Raw genomic sequence first — 20,571 nt, forward strand, 5'->3', positions numbered from 1 at the left:
AGCTATAGAATAGTGTTATAGAATCAAGTAGGTTGGAAAAGACCTTTAAGATCATCAAGTTTGACCATTACCCCAGCACTGCCAAGGCCACCACTAAACCATGTCACTGAGGGCCTCGTCTACATAGTTTTTGAACACTTTCAGGGACAGTGATTCCACCACTTCCCTGGGCAGCCTTTCCAATGCCTGACTAGAAAAGAAAACATCTTGTTAATATATAATCTTGAAATCAGATCACGTCACCGAGGTCCTAGACATAAGTTAAGTTCTTCACAAAACCATTTCCTTGTTCTTCATAAAACCACTTCCCTTTTATTTCCCTTTCTCTTCCCTCTAGTAAGCTTAATAATACAACAAAGTAAAATACAAGCTGAGTCTTTGACAGTTAGGTGATGTTACAACACAAAACCGAGTAATACAACTTAGATCTTTGTAGTCTTTAGGACTGCGATTCTTTTTAGAGGCTTAAGCATCTGAATGCCAATCTTCTGGCAACTTTAAACACTGAAATACAGAGAAGAGGTAAAAATGCAGTAAGGAGAGTTATGAGAAGAAGCTTGGGGGAAGAGATTTTCAAGAGTTAGCATAATTCAGAAAACTTACTTCTACCCCTACTGAAAATATGTTTATGTAAGTAGACAATCAGTCTGCACTGCTGTCTATCAGAGATTGCAAGGATAAGGCAGCTGAAAATGGCTGCCTAAGAGAAATGAATTTTACTGGAAATCCTTCTTTCTCTTCCGCTGATTGCAGACGCTGGTTCTTTTCTTTAACATGCTAACAAGACTTTGCAAACTGGTTCTCCCAAACTCTTAAGCAAAAATTTGAATACATGATTCCAAGTTTCCTTGTTCAACAGAGTTTGTGAGCAGATATTGCTGGCAATGGGGCCTGTGTATGTTCTCAGTGAAAAGCCCATGAAGTGCTTTTATGGATAGGTATGGATTAACAAACTGAGACTCCAAAGGTGAGTACAGTTAAAAAGAGTCTCTGCATTTGGTAAAATCCTTCTTTTAAATATGTTCTCTCGCACAGTTTTCCCTTTGGGTCTGTCCTGGTTTCAGCTGGGATAGAGTTCATTTTCTTCCTAGTAGCTGATACAGTGCTGTGGTTTGGCTTTAGTCTGAGAATTAAACCATGATAGGGTCATTTCCAGGTTTTGGGTGCAGCAGAAAGTGATCATACATACTTATGTCTGTCATTCATCAACTGCCCCTAAACTTCAGCTTAACCCTTTGCTAGAGTACCAGTCTAGTTTAGACTTTCCAGTGCGTCCCAAGCAGCCCTCTGCAGATCCCTGGCTCCTCAAAGACAAACAGCTCCCAATCCACTTACCAATATAGTGTTACTCAGTTTCTTAATAGAAGAGTATTTGATACAGTCAGAAAACACTACAAATGCCAAAAAGCATTAGCTTCTGGAATACAGAGAATATCTGTCAATGAATCTCTGGATCTTCCTTCCCTTTTCATTGCTGGCATATGTTCTATATAAAACCTACAGGACTATGCTTTACCACATGGATATAAGCACACTGGACTTCGCAGGTTTCGTGTAGGTTATTTCGTGGACTTCACAGTGTAACCGTCATATTTAATGCACAGGCTCTGGACTCCTCAGAGCTATGGGAGAATACCAGGTTTCATCCATCTCAAAATATTTCCAAACCCTGTCAGCAAACAGCTTGGGATCATCAGACTCACTAATGACCTTGAATTAAGGCTTGGCTATCTAAGTTGGTGGTGACACAGAAAGCTGCAGATCAGTGACAGCCTTAGCCATCATAATATAGATATCAATTACTTACTAGGTCCATAGGGCTTTCTTGACCCAGCCTAGAGATTGGCTCAGCAATTCAGGGAAACTGAGATTCACCAAGAGATTTTTTTTTTCTATTATGAAACAGACACATCCAAACATTGCCCACTCTATTTCCAGATATTTCTAGATCCATGCAATTGCATTATTCTGGGCTGCCCTTGTGTACACATGTGAGGAAATAAAGAGGTTTCCAGCACCTTTAATTATCAAAAGTTGTTTAGGTATTCTGTAATTCCACTGTGAGAAGCTGACATGCTCTGAATGCTACCAGACTTATGTTGAGAACAACTACTTCCATACAGGTTTCCTCTCCAGTGCTCATGTCTCTTTCTGGAAAACAATTCAGGGATTGTAATATAAAGCACATAAGAACAGACACACTGAATCACATCAGAAGCCCATTTAGTCCTAAATCTCAGCAGCACACAAAACCCAAGAAGGTATGTTAGGTCAGAACAGACCTACAATGATACTACCACAGAATATTACCACAGACGTTAAGAGATTTGTGGCTTTGGAAACTTCAGAAGCCATGAGCATTTTTCTATATATTAGCCACTCTCCAGCTAGGACAGGACAAATTCTCTTCCATGAATTTGTCTCCTCTTGAATTCATGCAAAATCAACCCCATAACATTTCGGAGCAAGGACACCCAAGGCTTACCTACATATTATGTGAGGTGCCATGTCCTTTCCTTTGTTTTGGATTTGCTACCTTTTCTCATTTGGGGTTCCCTATTCCTTTTACTATGAGCAACAGTAGTTTCTTTATATGCTTTCTCCATTTCTCTTAGGATAGGCCTCTATCCTATTCCTGTCAGCCAACTCTTTTCCAGCCTAGAGCATCCTTGTCTGCTTAAGCATTCCTGCTTTCTTTCACACCTTCAAAACTCCTGCATTATGTACATACTAAGTGCCAAGAGGGCCCTGGTATCAGTTGGAGACCCTGAAAGCTACTGTTCACAAATAATAACAGATGAGAAAACTGCAAAACCAAATCTAGCATTGTACAAAAATGCTTAGCAAAATAACCAGAGGGAACAAACTGTATCCACTTCAATAACCTTTTTCAGTTTCCCTTTGCATTTCAAACAGGCTTACTTTCAGGGAAATCTGTGGGCAGGGCTGCAAATCAGAAAAGACATTAATGTTCTGCTGCTTTATGTAAAACTCTGGTCATTGTTTTAAAAAAACACCTGTGTACAGCTGAGCATCAGTAGAACTTGCTATCAGAAGCCTGAACCATCCCACTTTTCTCTCTGGTAAACGGTGTCTGTGGGATTTGAAGCACCTCTGAAACAGCAAAATAATTATTCCATTATCTCCTTAATCATAAAATCCTCTTATGACTGGACTGACAGCTACTATGAGAAACGTCAGCCTCAAGTGACAGACACAGAGAAGAAGCTTAAAATGGAAAAGCTGCCTCATCTGTAACTAGAACATCCTGAATTATAGGCAATAATTTGCCCTACAAGCAGATAATAATGTCATTGTTATTCTTACTATGTGTCACTTTAGATCTTGGTATTAGACAATGGCTCACTAAGATGTTCACATCTACAATTTTCTGGCTTCTGTCCATGTGAACACATTATTCCCTGTCTATCTCAAGTGGAGGCTGCAAATAGCCTCCTCTTTTGACCACTATCTGGAGTGCAATTTCCGTGTAAGAAAATGACATGCTCTGAATATGACTAGGCTTACTATGAAGTCAACAACAATTTCTGTGCATTATGATTTTTGAGCTTTAAAAGGATGATGACCCTCATTTTCCAGGTAGATTTTTATCTACTGAGAACAGGGCCTATTGACTGGAAGAAAAGAAAATGTTATCCACTTGTACAAAATTTTCTTAGTATAAAAGCAACATAGAAATAGCTCAAATTACTAAGATGAAGAAAGGAAATGTGAGTAAGTGTTTCAATTAAAGTTGTATGTACATGATGTACATGTACAGGATTTCTGTTATGTGAAGTCTTCTCAATCTGTTGCTCCGAACCTGACATGCTCCAAACTCTGTAAACTTGAGCAACTCAGATATAAGTTACAAGTTCTTACACGGAAGCAGTTAGCTACTGGAACAGGGATGACGCATGACATGGCAGCATGTTATGTATCCGATAGTAATTTTTCACTTGATTAGAAGATGCAGATGTGATAGAGAAACTGCTGAGTGAACTCACAAGGCCTGTTTATGCTAGCATTTGTATTACATGAGCATACATTTCCTCTTGCCTTGAACTCTGCACTCTGATTTGATGAAGCAGTGATTTCAGTGTAGATAAAGAACACCAGAAAATGTCTGCTTCTGACAGATGTAGAGAGCAAATGGCAAGACTGCCAGTGTCAGCATCCATCAGTTCTGCAGAAATTGCTATACGCTCCTGATAATAACCAAGAATTTGTCTACGGAAGTCACAGAGATGTTGGTCTGCTGTACAATACTGGACTTTGAGCTGACATCATCCTCACTTTGAAACAAACTTTTCTAAATTCTCTGTGCATGCCTCTCAAATTAGTGTAATTTTTCTTTGGTGGAGCTCCTCATTAAACTGGGTCAGGACAACCTCTTCAAATACAATTGTTCTTCCTGAGAAGAATCTGTAAGCACAGATGTTAGCAGGACACATTTGGATTTGTCTGCAAAAAACATATGGGAGTTAACAGTGTAATCTGATGAGGATAATTGAAAGGTAATTTAGGGTAAACTCTAAAAGTGGGGACTCAGATATCATTTACCAAATATTTTCTGTGATGCTTGAATAAGACACTTACTTTCTCAGTGGGTACCAACTTCGTACCTCTGTCCCCCTCACCACCTCTTGTTTGGCCTGGCCTAAACCACTTCAGTTCTGGGTTGCTTGGATTTTTCTTTAGCCTGTTCCAGTCCTGCAAGTTTTTAAGCACTTTGGAAGTGGACATTATCTCTTACTGAAGTGGGGTATGTCTATTATCTTCCTTAGGCATCTAATGACAGTGATCTGAATCACAATGCTTTCCCCAGAAGTGCCAGGTACAGAGTAGATAGTGTGAACCAAATTTCTTTCCTTGAACCTCCTGCAGGAAATGTAATTTTTCATCCCAACATGATGGGGAACATTTTCACACTCTCTAGTCTCATCAGACTACTGATAATAAGTTAAGATACTATAGAAAGCTATCTTCCAAACTCATCTGATAGTGTAACTCCTTTTTCCTGACAGGCAATAATACCCATATTCACCAAATGGACTATTTCTTGACAATCCAAGTAAGTAGAGCTGAGGTTTTCCTATCTCCTGAACTAGTCCAAATGGTACCTGTCTTCAAACTGAGTAGTGCCTTTGCCAGTAGTGAGGCAGCTGAAATCCAAGAAGGTCTACACATAAAGAACTGCGAACATAATGTAAAAGTAGATGAGGGAATTTAAAAGCAAACAGTATCACAGTTAGGAAAGACTGACTTCTTTTAACATCCAATTACATCACATGAAAGGTGGGGAATCAAAACTGCGTTTGTCTAACTTCCTTGATTTTTTATTTTAATGCTTTTCCCCACAGGAAAATAAAACAAAAAACCCAACCAACCAAACGAACAAACAAAAATAAAGAGAGACCAAATCTGATGAAATGTAATTACTAACAAGAAAAATGTGCTGGTTCAAAGTCCACAGATTTATGACTTAATTAAAAAGTACTAAAGAAAAGCAAAGATTTCTGACTACCATTAAGCGAATTTCATTAAAATGAAAGCAAGAGACAGCTGAATTGCACTGCGCAAGACACATCATTTCCAAGGACTCTGGGCTAGCTGAAAGCTAGTGAAGTTAATAGCTCTTTCCTGGGAGAAAGAGAAAAATTCATCAGCCAAGTGGGGTAGTTAGAGCAATCTAACAGGAGGCAATGGCAGGACAGGCAGCATCATGGTACCTCATCTGCTCTACCTCATGACTTGCCTCAAGCACCTTACAAAACAGTGGCTTAAATCCACAGCACTTCTTACAATTCTGATAATTTGGCAAGGTATGGTTAAGATTGCAATAATTTATTAAGCTTTGGATACTGAATTTAGCACTGAAAAAGATCGAAGAGCAAGAGAAACTCCTCAGTTTTTAAGCAATAAATATGGTTGGTCAGATAGTGCAGATTTGTGATGGTGCAGTCCTAGAAAAGAGACAAAAAGATGTTAAACTAAATTTGTGATCGTGTTCAGATTTGCCTCATATCTGAACAGTGTCTAAAGTGTGTCAGACACTATCTAAATTAGGTCTGCAACCATATAATATTTTTTTCATTCTAGGAGAATTTGTGGTATGCTAAAAAGGTGGGAGTTGGAGGATCTAATTCCCTTAGGCTCCTCTGGAAGCCAAGGCTGTCAAATCTGAATGCTGAAGAAACTCCCATGATACCATTGATATCTATATAATTAAAAGAAGAATAATTTTTCCCATCTCTGAAGGTCTTGAAATTTGAGATTACATAGATGCAAACTGGCAAAATAAATCCATTTCACAGATAAAAAGGCATTCTTTGAGTTCTTCACTGGTACAGCCAAATTGTAAACATGATCTGAACCAGAGAAGGAGGTTGTCCAGCCCCTGAATGTACAGTCTGCAAAGTAAGGAACCAAGAAAATGCAAAATACAAACCTGTATCTGAATCTTAATGAAAAAGTTCACCTGGAGAAAAATTATTTGTGAGGGCCTTGGGCCTGATGTGAGGAAACTAGAACACAGACTTACCACATGAGTTAAATGTAGCCATGGAAGGATGAATTGTCAAATTCAACATCAGAGGGGTTTCCCTGTCTAACCTTTTTGTCCCTGTTTTTCTCACCTAAACGTGTCTCTCCTAGGGCAACAGACCAGCGGATAAAAGAGGTGTCTTTTATAATGACTATCTTCTCATTATCCTACTTTGCAGCGGATACTGGAAAAGGCTCAGGGTATTCTGCATCGGTGTCCTTTTCTGCAAGTGCTGTGGGAAACTAACCATGGACAAAAGCCTTCTTGAAAGAACGCACATGCATTACTGACGCTGGTAACAGTCTACCTGTTTTTCCACCTTCCTGAGGGCTCTCATCTCTTTATAAAACTGGTTGGCTTCTCTTGCTCACTGCAAGTTGCTTGGCTTCTCTTTTGAAGATGTCTCAGAGCCTGCTCATACCCTAAAGTTCAGCTCATGAAGTACATCAGAAGTCATTGCAGCCTTTCAGAACCTCTGCAAACTTCACTACAGCAGGATTTCTAAGGATTAAGACTGAAGCTGGTCAGATGAGAACATTTGTCCTGTCTGCAATGATTAACATCTGTAATAACTACCACATTTTTCTTCTCAGCCCTCCAAAGCACTCCCTTTTGGCAAGATGCCTCCCAAGCTAAGTTGCAAGGACAACAGAACAATGTTTTCCATGCTAATCAGTGTTGTCTCCTTGTATGTGGACTTCTGGCCCTGTCCATCTGTCCTTTTGTGCCTAACACTCAAACTGTCTGTCTTCTGGAGAGGGAAACGGCTTTTATTTTGGACTGCCCATAGAAAACCACACAGCAGCAACATGGGCAAGGTTCTTCAACTCATCAGTCAACGTTATAACAACAACTCTAAATTTAAAAATGTGGTTGGTGGTAAGTCTGATTCCCTTCAATCCTGAGAACCTTTGTTCCAGATGGGATCTGGAAATATGTATAAAAAGGTGTCAAAAATGCACACACAGACATACATCTATATATTGATGACATGCCAAAGGGAGCTGCCTAAAAACCTTAAATGCGCTGTGGATCTGTCTCAGCCTTGCTTAATCCAGCACAGCTATCCCTGTAAGGCTCTGGATGTGCATTTATAATCTAACTCTCCTGCTCTCCTATCCTCTCCTCCGAGCTTGTCTAGTGCTGTCAACTACTATGCCCAAATGCTGCCAGAGCAGACGTCTGCTCGCAGCCTAAGCGAAGCCAGCAGCCATGGCTTGCCAGGGGCAGCAAGTCCTGCTTTGTCCTCCCTCATCCTACAGCAGAGCGTATGTCCAGCTGTTTGCAAGAACAGACGAAGTAGCAGGTAAAGAAGTGTCCTGTGGTCCATTTCTGTGCTGCACAAATGGGGCAGAGAGGAGGATATTCTGCAGGCTGTGGTTTTCCATTGATTTAAAATTCTGTTTGTGACAAGCATGAGCACGACTCTGGGCAGGGATTCATTGTAACCCAGAAGAACCATTTTGCTGTGGGTACACTGGCTCTGAGAATCAAAGTCATAGTCACCAAGGGAGAAAACATCCCTTGAGACTGGTCACAGCTTCAGAAATAGCTGGAACTACTTGCTATAAGTAGGTAGGACAAATGCCCAAGACCAGGCACCCTGTGAAAGTTCATGTGAACAAGAGTAAGGAGGTCACGTCTGTGAGCTGGAAGTGCTTGGTAATACAGATGGGGGGCCTGTGGGGGAAACCAAGTCCTTCATGGTGGCCAAGCCTCCCTGTTCTTGGGAGTCAGATGGCAGACTTCACTCAGGCTTTCAATGCAGAGTCCACTGGATGTTTTTTGAAACGTCCTTTTAACTGTCCTTTCTACTTATGAAGACAAAAAGGTCAAGGAAGAATTTAAATCAGATACATGTGACACATTGGGATAATTTAAACAGTCACTTGGGAAAAAAACTGAGACAAACTGATTAGATTTTTCTAATTTGGACAAAATACTCATGAACCTAGCATTGTTTTTTGATGATAGTCTGTGGAAACCAATCAAGCTCTCTGAAGTTCTGGGAAAAGTTTGAGCTAGTTAATATGTGCTCAAAATTGTTTTGGTTTGTGGATTGACTTGTAGTGGTTTGCCTTTTCTTCTGTTACTTATTTTGTTTTCTGCAAGCATTAGATGGTAGTGTGCCCTGCCTGCTCTGCTGAGAGCTGTCTTATACAGTAAGGATTGCCCATAGAAAGCCATCTAGTGAGTCTTTCTTACGTACAGCCTAAGACATACAGACTCTTGTCTTCTGAAAAGCTCCTTAGAACTATTGTGTCTATATTTTTAAACTGCAGATTCTGACTTTTCTCCAGAAGCACAATTGAGTTCTCACTTCTGATTATTAAGACTCTTGAAATTCTCGCACAGGCAAAATGTATAAGAACTGTAATAATTACTATTAATGAATGGAAGTGCTTGAACTAGCACAGAGTCAAACTGACCTTTTCAACATGTGAGGAAATCTGCAGTCAAAGAGAGACCTCCTGCTTTGTCTTTGTTAATTTTCATACAGAAGGTCATAGCTGAGGGTGCAATTAATAAAGCCAAGCTGTACAAGTGAAATCACAGTTCATACTGCAGATAGAGAATAGTCAGTACTTCATTATCAAAAGTACAAAAGGTGGCCAAAAAAGATACAAAAATTCAGTTGCAGAAAATACTGATGGCTATGCAAAGTCAGTATTCAAAATAACAAAGATACAAATTTATATACATTTTTTTTTTACAAAATAATTTTTGGATATTGTTTACAAACAAGTGAGGAGTTGCATGAAAGAAACCAAACTGTTTCTCACATAGAGATAAATGATAAATATTCTGTATTTTTCCACATTTGCCTTACTAATCAAGCAACAATTATTTTCTGACCTCACTGGAATTATTTCTCATAATTAAAGAGATTTTTCTTAACACTGACAAGACACAACTAAATGGATAAAAGAATATTTGTTCCACGATTCACTACACCCATCATCTAGCAGTAGCTCAGAGAGGTCCCTGGGCCAGGAAGATCCAACAGCCTGGAAGATGCTCTCCTCATCATCAATCTCATCCCACCTCCACCCAACAGGGAGGATGGCATGACTCTGCCTTGGAGGATATCTGGCCATGGAGGACTTCCAGGGATGCCCTGGGACCAAGGTCTCATGGTCAGAGCCACCGCCTTCAGCCCCCTGTTCCTCCTGACTTCTGAGAGCTCCGCTCTTGTCTACATGGAAAGGTGCAGTAGAGATAACTACTTTTATCTAACTTTGTAGTGTTCTCTGCATTATGAGTTACTCCTTCACAGAGGCAATAAACACCCAAATGCCTTCTCATGAGTCCAATTATGGCACTGTAATTAACATGTGCGCATAGTCTGTCCTGACCTAAGCCACTACGTTAACAAAAGTGGTGTCAGAGCTGGCATCCAAAAGACTGTATGGCTGCAGTGCAGTCTCACAAATGTCTGTGGGGCCAAGACCAACTACAGTTGCTTGGGTGTAGACTTGCATAGCCAGGGTGGGTGCATGCTTGGGATAGGTGTCTAGCAAGAAGAGCATATAGTAATCCTACTCAAATGAGTGTGACTATAGCATATATAAAATAGCACTAACTCTTGCTATGGGCAGTATGCCTCACCTCTCCTGGTCTCCACACAAAAAGGGCTTTTTTGCAGTGGTCTTCTGCCAGGCTGAAAATGGGGCTGAAAAGCAGACAGGCACATCACCAGGTATGTCAGAAACTGGAACCACATGTCCCTTTTAAATAGCAAGGTGCAGAATCTAAAGATTGTTTTAGATGGGGAGTAAAGGAAAACCTACTAACTTGGTTATTACAATACTGCAAAGCAGGGGCCAGATAGCTTCTTAGTCCCTGACATTAGAAGGATGTGGACCTGTTGGAGTGAGTCCAGAGGGAGGCCATGAGGATGCTTCAGCCCTAGGACAGGTGCTCCAGCCCTCTCCTAGGACAGGTGCTCCAGCCCTCTCCTAGGACAAGCATAATTACTTTAAACTAACAAAGGACAGATTTAGATTAGATATTAGGAAGAAATTCTTCACTCTGAGGGTGGTGAGGCCCTGGCACAGGTTGCCCAGAGAAGGTGAGGCTGCCCCATTCCTGGAAGTTGGATGGGGCTTTAAGCACCCTGGTCTAGTGGAAGGTGTCCCTGCCCATAGCAGGGAGGTTGGAATTAGATGAAATTTAAGGTCGCTTCTAACCCAAACTATTCTATGATTCTGTGAAAATGTTTTGGAAGAGTGCAGTGCCCCAGATCACCTGCAGAACATCACCAACATCATAGTGTGGAGAAACACTGAACAAGACATGGATAGCAAAGGCAAATGGATCATTAGAATTTTATTAAATGCAAGATTTGCCATTAAGAGGAATCAGTTGAAGGACTCTGCATAAGAAATAAATTTTCAGTTTTACTGAAGTGACTAACCAGATTGCAGCAGTGGCACTGCTGACCAATAGATAAGAAATACAAGATTTTTCTTTGAATGATGGGATTTGGGCAAATATAAATCCTGGAATATGGCCAGTTCATGGTCCCAGTGTATCTAGTCATCATGAAAAAAAGCTTATTTGCATGGGGACCTGAGCAATAACAAGTTGTTGACCAAGTAAGAAAGGAATTAGCACATGCATCTGACTGGACCTCATTAGAAACAGTCCAAATGTCTTAAACATACCATACACATAAATAGAGGTCCGGTGAAGTTTGTGAAGGAAAGCACCAGGAGACATTAGAGGTAGATAGATCTCTTGGAAAACCAGAACTGATGCTACCACAGATCTGTGGAAAGAAACAGCATGGCAACGGGAGAGGAAATATTACTCACCCATGAGGGGATCAGGGCTGGATCTGAACTGGTGGGCTTAAAGTCACAACTGCTGCTGGCTCTGGAGTTGCCATTTGACCCTGAGACGACAAAGGCCCTTGACTTATAGTGTGACAAGTGCTATCTATAGTAAATGGACAGTCCTCATTACCCAGCAGGCTCAAACAAGGCAACAGGGGTACCTGGGCCTGGCAGAAGAGCTAATTGCATAGCCCAAAAATTTTGGTGCCTCTTCCAAGGCATCACCATGGACTCAAGAAGCCCCAAATTATGGCAAACTGTCCACACAAGATAGCTTGTCAGATGTCCTGTTCACACACAATTCTTTACAAATTGTTGACAGTCAGAGGACACGAAAAGCTGCCTTTTAGAGTCCCTTCTAGCATGCGTTAAAGATCATGAACCTGAATTGAGCCATTTTTGAGAAGTCCAAGTTATTTATGTTGCATTATAGAGGAAATGACCCAGATTATACTTGCACTTGGCTCACATTTGTGGAAACAGAGGAATTAGCAAAAACAAAGAAAGCTTGTCTGGTGGTTAAATTGTGTTAAAAAAACAAACCAACACAGTATGAGAACTCGAAAAATGCAATATGCTCTTACAACAGATAAATGTCCATATTCGCAAGGAAAGTACCACTGGAGAACATATCAATAACCATCAAGCGGCCCAAGCTGTTCAAATCATCATTGAACAAAAACCTGGACTGACAACAGGAAGGGCAACTGTTTGTAACTCAATAGGCCCATGAAACTTAGGAACCTTTAGGAGAAGATGACACCTATCTCTGGGCTGGTGTAGAGGGGTGGACTTGTAGAGATGCCATTACACAAGGGACAATGAACAGTGAAACCTGTGTGTTAATGAAAAAGGAAGTTAAACAATGAAAGACACTGAAGCACAAAAGGTTTTATTTGAACTCACTATTTGGAGATGCATAACAAGTAGAACACATTAGACTTTTATGCAGTACTGTTATGGGACATCACTATGTCCTAACCGTAGAAAAAATGACTAGAGGCTAACTGAAAACTTACCCAGGAGCCTATGCCATTACTAGAAGTACAATGTTCAGTAAAAAAAAAGAAAAACTGTGCTGACATAGGACACATGAAAGAATTGAATCTAGCAGCTTTCATTTCAGGAACAAAACAATGAAGTTATAGACAACTAGAACATGGACTTCAGTGGATGTACCAAATCGTCTCTTAACCCCAGGTCTCAAGGAAAATAAAGCAACATTTTTAAGTATCAACAATTACATATGAAATCAGAAAGGACTACAAACATCATAAGATGTAACAAAAACACTGATCATAAAGAAAAACAGAATGTAAATCAGTTCCAACTAAAAAGTAGATGGACAGAAAGGAGTCTGGTCATATAAGTATTAAAAACCTTATCTCACAGCTGAAGATGTGAAGGTACAGACTATACAGATTATCTGTTCAGGTCACACAAATAATATGAGGATGGTCCTTAGGCTGCTATCTGAACTGGTTTTTTATCACTTGCTTCATATTCCTTGTGGTGAATTTTTTCATGAAACTATAACACAAAATCATCCTAGATAGGGCAGGATCTGGAACTACATCTTGTCTTAACTTGCAGATTTATCACAATTTAACTGTCAAAGCCACAACAAATAAGAGACATCAAGTTTACACTGACCTTTTGAGGCCTCTGTGCTTAACAAAGCAGCTAGCATGCAGACAGACTGTTTTAGCTTTTGTATTTTTTATTGTTATACTTACCTTGGAATAATATCTAAATGTTCTTTCATAAATACTTGGCAAGGTTGTTTAGATCATGCAAACTGCTGCATCTTCTGATCACTAGCTGTCTTTAACTTTCTCAGGACACTTTCTTCCATGAAATCCTTGCATATACAAAAAATATGGTTGGAAGGTAGGTTCTATATACATCTCTGTGTGTGTATATACATATCTGACAGATATACTATAATTCAGTATTACAAAATATACCCCCCAAAAAAGTATCAGTTTCTTTGTAAAATCTCCAATTTTTTCACTTATTTTCTGGGCGTGTGTTATGAATAACCAGAATGTGATCTGTATCCTGCTGCAGTTAAGTTGTTTGACTTTGGACCTTTGCACTGTGTAGGTTTATGTACTTAGGTTGCTCCTGAGCCAGAAGCTGACTACAATCTCTAGCTGTAGGTGTCTTTGTGTTACTCTTCTATGGGATTTTGCCTGGACACAGAGAGCTGTTTGCACTTAACTAATGCAGGCATTTGCTTTGTTTACCTCTTTGTTCTCACATGTAAAATGACACCAACAATTCTTCACACATGTTTTTGAAGGAATCTCATTCCCTTGGGATGAAAAACATCAAGTGAATGCAAGGTGGCACTGTGCTTAAACCTATCTATGGAGAAGACCAAAGCATAACATGCTTTTATTGCATTTGCAAGTTCCAGATGACTGTAAATGGAGCTGTGTACCTATCTCCTCTGGTCAATTTTCAAGAACCCGGCCTAAAGAGTTCTGTGTAAATCAGGGTGTCATAATACAAAATCCTTCTGAGCATATCTCTTCTCTTCCCAGCTAGGCATTTGCGGTCTTTATTTCTCAGTGCAAGTGAGCTGATCCTTCTGCCGTCATCTGTGATTTGGAAATTAGACAAATTTATCCTATGGCTTTTCCCATTGAGATTTCTGGACAGTTATTGCTGAGACAAGGAACATTAATTCTTCACAGCTGGTACATTAGGCTCTGTGTCTTTGCAGTGTTTACCGTGACCAGTTTGAAGTAAAAGGAGCAAACTAAGTTAAATCTTATTTATAGAGCCATGCAGCCTTTCCATAATGCTTCATGCTGCTTAAAGAAAGGAAAAGATCTTGCCGTATTCAAAGAATATGCAACAAGAGCATTGCTAAAACTGAGTTCCTCTAAAGCAATACTAATGAAAAAATAGTGAGTAACAAGACTTGAGGACACAATGACTCTATACAATTAAGTTCTGTTCATGCAAGTGCCCTTCTGTGTGACCTTGACCAGAGCCTAATCCTTTTGCTGTGCCTTGATTTCATTTTCTCTCTCATATTTAGATGTTGAGCCCTGCAGGGGAGGAATACGCAACATCTAGCACAATGGGATCATGATGACTGTGAAGGATTCTCACAATTTTTGCAGTAATAGTGATTCTTCCTTTCTAGCAGCAGAACTGTGTTAAATTGTGTATAGATTAAGCTAAAAGCTCTGGGGTTTTCTCTTTTGCCATTAATTGCCCTTGGAAAGCCCTGACGCCTTTTTGCTGTGTAGCTAACACTCTTTTGATTTCTTGTTCATGCAAGGGCAGTGGAATTCATAAGTGGATTTATCTCACTGTCAGCCTATTCCTGTAAGGAAAATGGAGCCCTACCTCTTCACAGAGCATGGACAGATGTGTACGTTATTACTTCACTCCTCTAGAGGGAACTCTTACTGTGTTTTGAATCTCTCCATGCATTTCTGTAAATGCTGCTGGCTGAGCAAGATGAGGAAAGAACTACAACCTCTTTTGCCAAAATGAAAAATGGCAAAATCCCACTCACTGGAAACCAGGAGTACTTCTCTTCAGAAGACAATGACTTCCAGTTTTGCCAGAGCTCTTTTCTTAGCCTGGCCTGGTATTTCCATCCCTAAGAAAAATGCAGTACTCAGTGGTAAGTATCCCCCAGAGAGCTGGATTTAGATCTCGCATCCTGCTGCTATGTGTACTATATCAGATCTCCATGCAGACAGGTAAAGCTTGAATTCTCCTGTTTGACATCAGACAATAGAAAACTTTGTCTTGAGGGTTTAATATAATAGAGTGCCTGGAGGGATGAGGGAGCACTGGGGAGAAGTGTGGAGAACAGCAAGTGTACTGCAAACACTTCTAACCCACACCATCCTTCTGTGAAGCTACCTTGTTAGCTGCAAAGGCTGACAGCATGTTCACTGAGGATCCTTCACTAGTTCCCATAAGCCCACCTGTGGTAGGAACCATTACTTAACTCAGTGGTGTCATTTTCAGACCTGAGTAGGTTTCAAGGTCCATGTGTGGCAAATAGGGAGGACTTCTCTGTGGGAGGGACAACTTCTGCGTACAGGGGAATGTGGAGATCAGTCTTTCTGGATATCATGGGGCCTCTGTTTTAGGCCAAGCTAGTCACATACACATCACAGTGGATGACTACAGCTCTGTCACAGAACGTTAGGGGACTGACTGGGTGATAGGGTAGGCTCCTTCCTACTCCCCTTTCCAGTTCTGTGCTTTTCCTGAAAACCAGTGTCAATGCGACAGCTTCCCTCATTACCCTTATATAGAAAAGTAATAAATCACCACTTCTGTTCATATTGCTTTGGTGCAGTGCCAGCCTTCCTACACTCCCCAGATGTCTTTATAGGGAACAAGCCGTGGCAGAGTGCAGATGCAAAACCAGTGGTGTAACCTTTGACTAGCTTACTACTGGGAAAAGGGACAGCCATGAATATAGAACAACTTTGGTCTGAGTCAGCATCCTCCTCAGAAGCAAGCTGGAAATTATAATAAAGAAGATGGAAAAAAGTGGATAGCTAAGTTTGTTGGCATTGCATACCTTGTCTGCATTTTGCAGAATTCTCCAGTCTAACAATTTGGCCCTCTGGTGTGAACACTTCCAAAATTCTCCAAGAAACAAAGCAAGTTCCTGGTTGTAACTGAAGTTATGAGCAGTCTAAAGTCGACCCACTCAGCTGGGTAGGTCAGGTGGTGCAGAAGGCCTGTGTGTGGTGGAATCAGAAAGAAGAGCTATGTTCTTCTAGAACATAAGTCTAGAACAAAAAGCTCTAGAAGCTTTTTGTTCTTTTCGGGTCTTCCAGATGAGCAAAGATTTGCTATAGGCATGGATTTCTGATTTAGCAGCTGTTCTTTATGAGGGAAAGTCATCATAACAGACAAGAAAAATGTGACACATCAAACAGAAATTACCCATGTTCCTTGTTTGTAGGCAGCTGTATGTGAGGACTGCCTCTTGTTAGTGCTGCCAAGGGGCCTAGGTATGTGAAAGATTCAATTGTAACAACAAAAGTCATTACAGCAACTAATCTGATTCCACAAACCCTTCAACTGGATAAAGTGAGTGATCAACGAGTGGGTATGAACTATACCAAGTGGCACTCGTACCACGCCTAAAACCTCAACTCTTCCACCTCCTGATTCCCATCTTCTGTCTCATTTGTTTTCTGCTGTACGGCTCCCCTGAAGAACTTGTACATGCATAGTTCTTTCTTAGTGCTGAACCCAGCACTTGTCTGCTCTGCTCCATTCCTCTGAGAGAAGTCGCAATAAATGGCAGAGGAGTTTGCAAGGAGCAAGAATGGATTAATGGAGCACAAATGTGTTGGAAACTTGCTAGTTCAGAGAGGAAGATGCTTTGACAACTTCCCTTTTTCTGCGTTAAACTGGATCTCTTCATACCGCCTATACAAGCAAGGTTAGGACATGAACCTAAAACCAATCCCTAGCTGATGCAGACTCAGTACTTTTTCATATAGAATTGTTTCACTGACACCGTATATTCTGACCTGTATCCTCAGGACTTAAAAAGTAATTGTGTTGTTATTTCAACTGTGTTTATTCTACGGTAGTCATTCCTTTCCCTAGCAAGAAGGTCCTTTCTGCAGATCACCATGACAATGCCATGCTGCTATGTACATTGAATGATGTGTGTCTTACACAGGGGCAAGAGAGATTTGAGCATTCAAGTCCTGTTGAGACAAAGCTGAAGGACTCTTATGTATGTGCAGTACAGTACAACTCATTCCAGACACTCAGCCAGCTTAGACCAAATTGTGCTCGCAACAACTACCTTTTCAAAACGAAACCTGGGAGCTGCATCACATGTGTACGACATGATCAACCAGAGGATTTGAGCCTAGAAGTGAAATGGAGACTGAGCCAGCTGAGCAGTTGAATATACACACTGTTAAACAGGCAGTAGCATGCACTCACTTTTCTGTGTTAGAGAGCAGCTAGCTCTGCTTTTTGCAATCACTGTTTCTCTAGAAAGCCTTCAGAAGCAAATGTCATGGTAAAGTACATGTTTTGCAGCAGTGCACATAGCAGTCATACATGCTACTTCTGGTTTGTGCAATCTTCCTAGTCCTGCATGTGTTTGCACTGATGTTCTCTGAGTAAGTTCACAGTCCACCTCTCTTCATAGTCCTTCAATGAGGGTTGCTAATGATAAACATGGCTGGCTGTGCTCCTTGCCTCCTCAAGAGGGAAACAAAGGGTGGAAAGTCCATCACTCTGCTATGTGGCAACCCTGCAGCACAAGTCACAGAGTCAGGGAAATTAATTTTCTCCTAATTTCTATTTCTCTGACACCACACCACATCCACCATCAGAGCACGTTCCTTCTCTGGCACAGGGGAGGAAAAAAACTCAAACACAGAATAACCTGTGGAAACAAAAGGAAGTAGGAAAATGCTGACTTGTGAATCCCATGTAACCATGTGGCCTGCTACTGTACCTAAGTATTATCCCTCGCTTTTCCTACACCTTTGGAGGGCCCGGCACCTGTGCCTGCTGGGACTAGAGTGGAAGAGATCTTTCCACGATAGCATCTGTTACTTGGCACTGGGGAGAAGTTTATATGTGCAGCTTTTGGAATATAATGATTTCAGGCTTCCAGAAATTAGTTGTCTTTGCCCCAGGAGCAATATTCCCTTAGCATGGAACAAATGAGAAATGTTTTCTCAGGAGCTGAGAAACCATTAAACCAAAACCTACTGAGTGTGAAGACATTCCTAAACTGTTAATTAGCCTCTGTATGTCACCTCACTGTCCTGGGATCTGGTATCCTTTTAATGATTATTTACCCATTGAGACACTCAGGCTTTCTCTACACTGGGATTTGGAGTGGTTCTCACAGGGGGTCTAGGTACACTGAGCGCCAGTGCAGGGCAAAAACAGAGAAAACCAGCAAAGACCCATTGCAAAGCCTCCGCTTAAAGTCTACCTCATTCAGCATGTTAACAAATGAACAGTCAAGGACAGTGTACCTTGGGCTTCAGAAAAAACACTTTAGCAATAGCTGGTATCATTTAACACACTGTGCGCCTTCATACAGTTGGTGTACATTTAGATACAAAAAAATTTACTACTGTGCTTCTGTGCTAGGCTTCTCAGTTTATCCAGGGGCCTTCACTTTATAAACTGAAAGCCCCACTGTCGCTATTGAATATTTTGAATTTCTGTTAAGGCAAAAAGTGTTAAACTTGTTAGAATAGGAAATCGAAGATACTAACTTTGGGATAAGTTAACATCTGGGAAGTTTTACATTTTGGGGTTTTCAGCAGACAAAGAAAAATTAAAAGGGCCCGTCTCCAACCCTTTTCTAAGTCCAATGAGCAGAGAGAATCTGACACATTTACAATCATTTTTAACGAACTCTTTAAGGTAATCCTAAGAACCAAGACATTTAAATAATCCTTATTTAAATGTTACTAGAATTGCTCTAATTTGGAAGGCAATAACCTGTAAATAAGACTAACAACTAGAATGAATGAGAATGTCTGGACAAGGTTACAATTGTTCCAGTTGGGAATTCTTCTCTGGCAGTGGCTAGCAGCAAATACCTGCAAAATGGAGCAAATGCAGCCAAGTTCCCCAAGATGCTTTCCCAGTCATCTGCTGCCCAGGGATTTCCAGTACTAACATGCAGTATTTCTGTGCGTGATAGCCCTAGACAGACTTTCTTGAACATGTCTGATCACTTTTGAACCAGAGCATCTTTTGGCATCTAAAACTCTAGTGTCAAGGTGTTCCACCTTTAACCTACATGCTTTGTGAAATATATCCTTTATGTTTTCTTGAGAGTTTGGATATATCATAGATACATCGCTGTCACCATCTAGACTGGAGTTGTGAGAAGGGAAACTCCCACAGGTCTCCTCAGCAAACCAGGGTAAATCCCAGCCTACTGCTTAGGTGACCCTCCTAGGTTTGTTGGCCACATAGCATGGATTTTGTGTATTGTTAGACATCAGGTAGGATAAGAATAATAATTTTCCCTTTCTTGAGAATGCCATGAGAGGTTTTCCAGAAAAGAAGAGCACCTTATGTAGCAGCAGCACGGCTGGGAATGCCAGTGTGTACAAAAGCACACTTAAAACAGTCGCAGAGTCCTTTCTCTCCCTCGTAGTGCTGCTGAGGCAGTCTAGGGAAAATGGGATCCATCCTGTCCCGAAGGATGCCTGTGGCCACCTAATCTTTACGTCCAAGGTCTCACTGCAGGGTTATTGGCCTGTAATTGCAGCGCAAGAAGTGGAAAGAAAGGGGAAGAAGGCCCGCTGTCTAACAGTGAGAAAGCCAAAGCACCTGCCCCAGGGTTAAGCCTAAGGTTCATATGGAAATTACCTCAAGACACTATAGAAATGCTCTGCTGCACTCCTCAGCACAGCAGGGTCCAGCTTTTCAAACCAAGAGATGCCACGCTGATGGCTCCCTGAAGTGATGGAGTGGCCAGGGATCAGAAATGGGAAAGAAAGCCTGGTCAAATTAGGATGTTGTTTTGCTCCCTTTTCTTTTCTAGGACTAAACTTTTTCTTAAAAGTGATCTTGAACTGTTTTTCCATCATACCTCTTTACAGTGATCCCAATTTTTAATGAAGCTGGATCTAAGGTGACTGGAAAACTCTTTTTTACTCTTAATTATGTTCAAAATGTGTGGCAGGAAAGAGGATGATGAGAGAATTTGTATGAGCACAGGGAGACCTGCTTCAGATTGCTGAGCCATCCATGATCTCTGAAGGTGAGTCATTTAATCTATCCCACTATCTCTGTTCTGCATTTCTTAAATAGACTCTAATGAGAATAAAACTCATTAATGTTTTTTGGATAGGCAAGCTGTAGGAAGGGGTGGGCCCACAAGTGCCTAGATAACAAAGTGAAAAAATAGAAAGAAAATAATATGCCAGTTCAAACCTATGCTCACCAGCAGTGTCTTGGGGAAGTGGGAGGGAGAAGACAGTCTTTAAGCTCCATTTAACACTGTTGTTTAGACTGCCTGAGTCCATAGCCAAAGCAATTCTGTCAGTCATGTTAATTCTAAAGAAAAGTGCTCGAAACAGCTTAGCGTCTTTCCTGAAACCAAGCCTTTCGTTCACCCCTGCACAAGCAGCAGTCACATGCAAATAGCCGTCCTGCAGCTTTATCAGGAATTTGTCCGAA

This window comes from Strigops habroptila, chromosome Z (genome assembly GCF_004027225.2).
Source record: "Strigops habroptila isolate Jane chromosome Z, bStrHab1.2.pri, whole genome shotgun sequence".
Taxonomy (NCBI): domain Eukaryota; kingdom Metazoa; phylum Chordata; class Aves; order Psittaciformes; family Psittacidae; genus Strigops; species Strigops habroptila.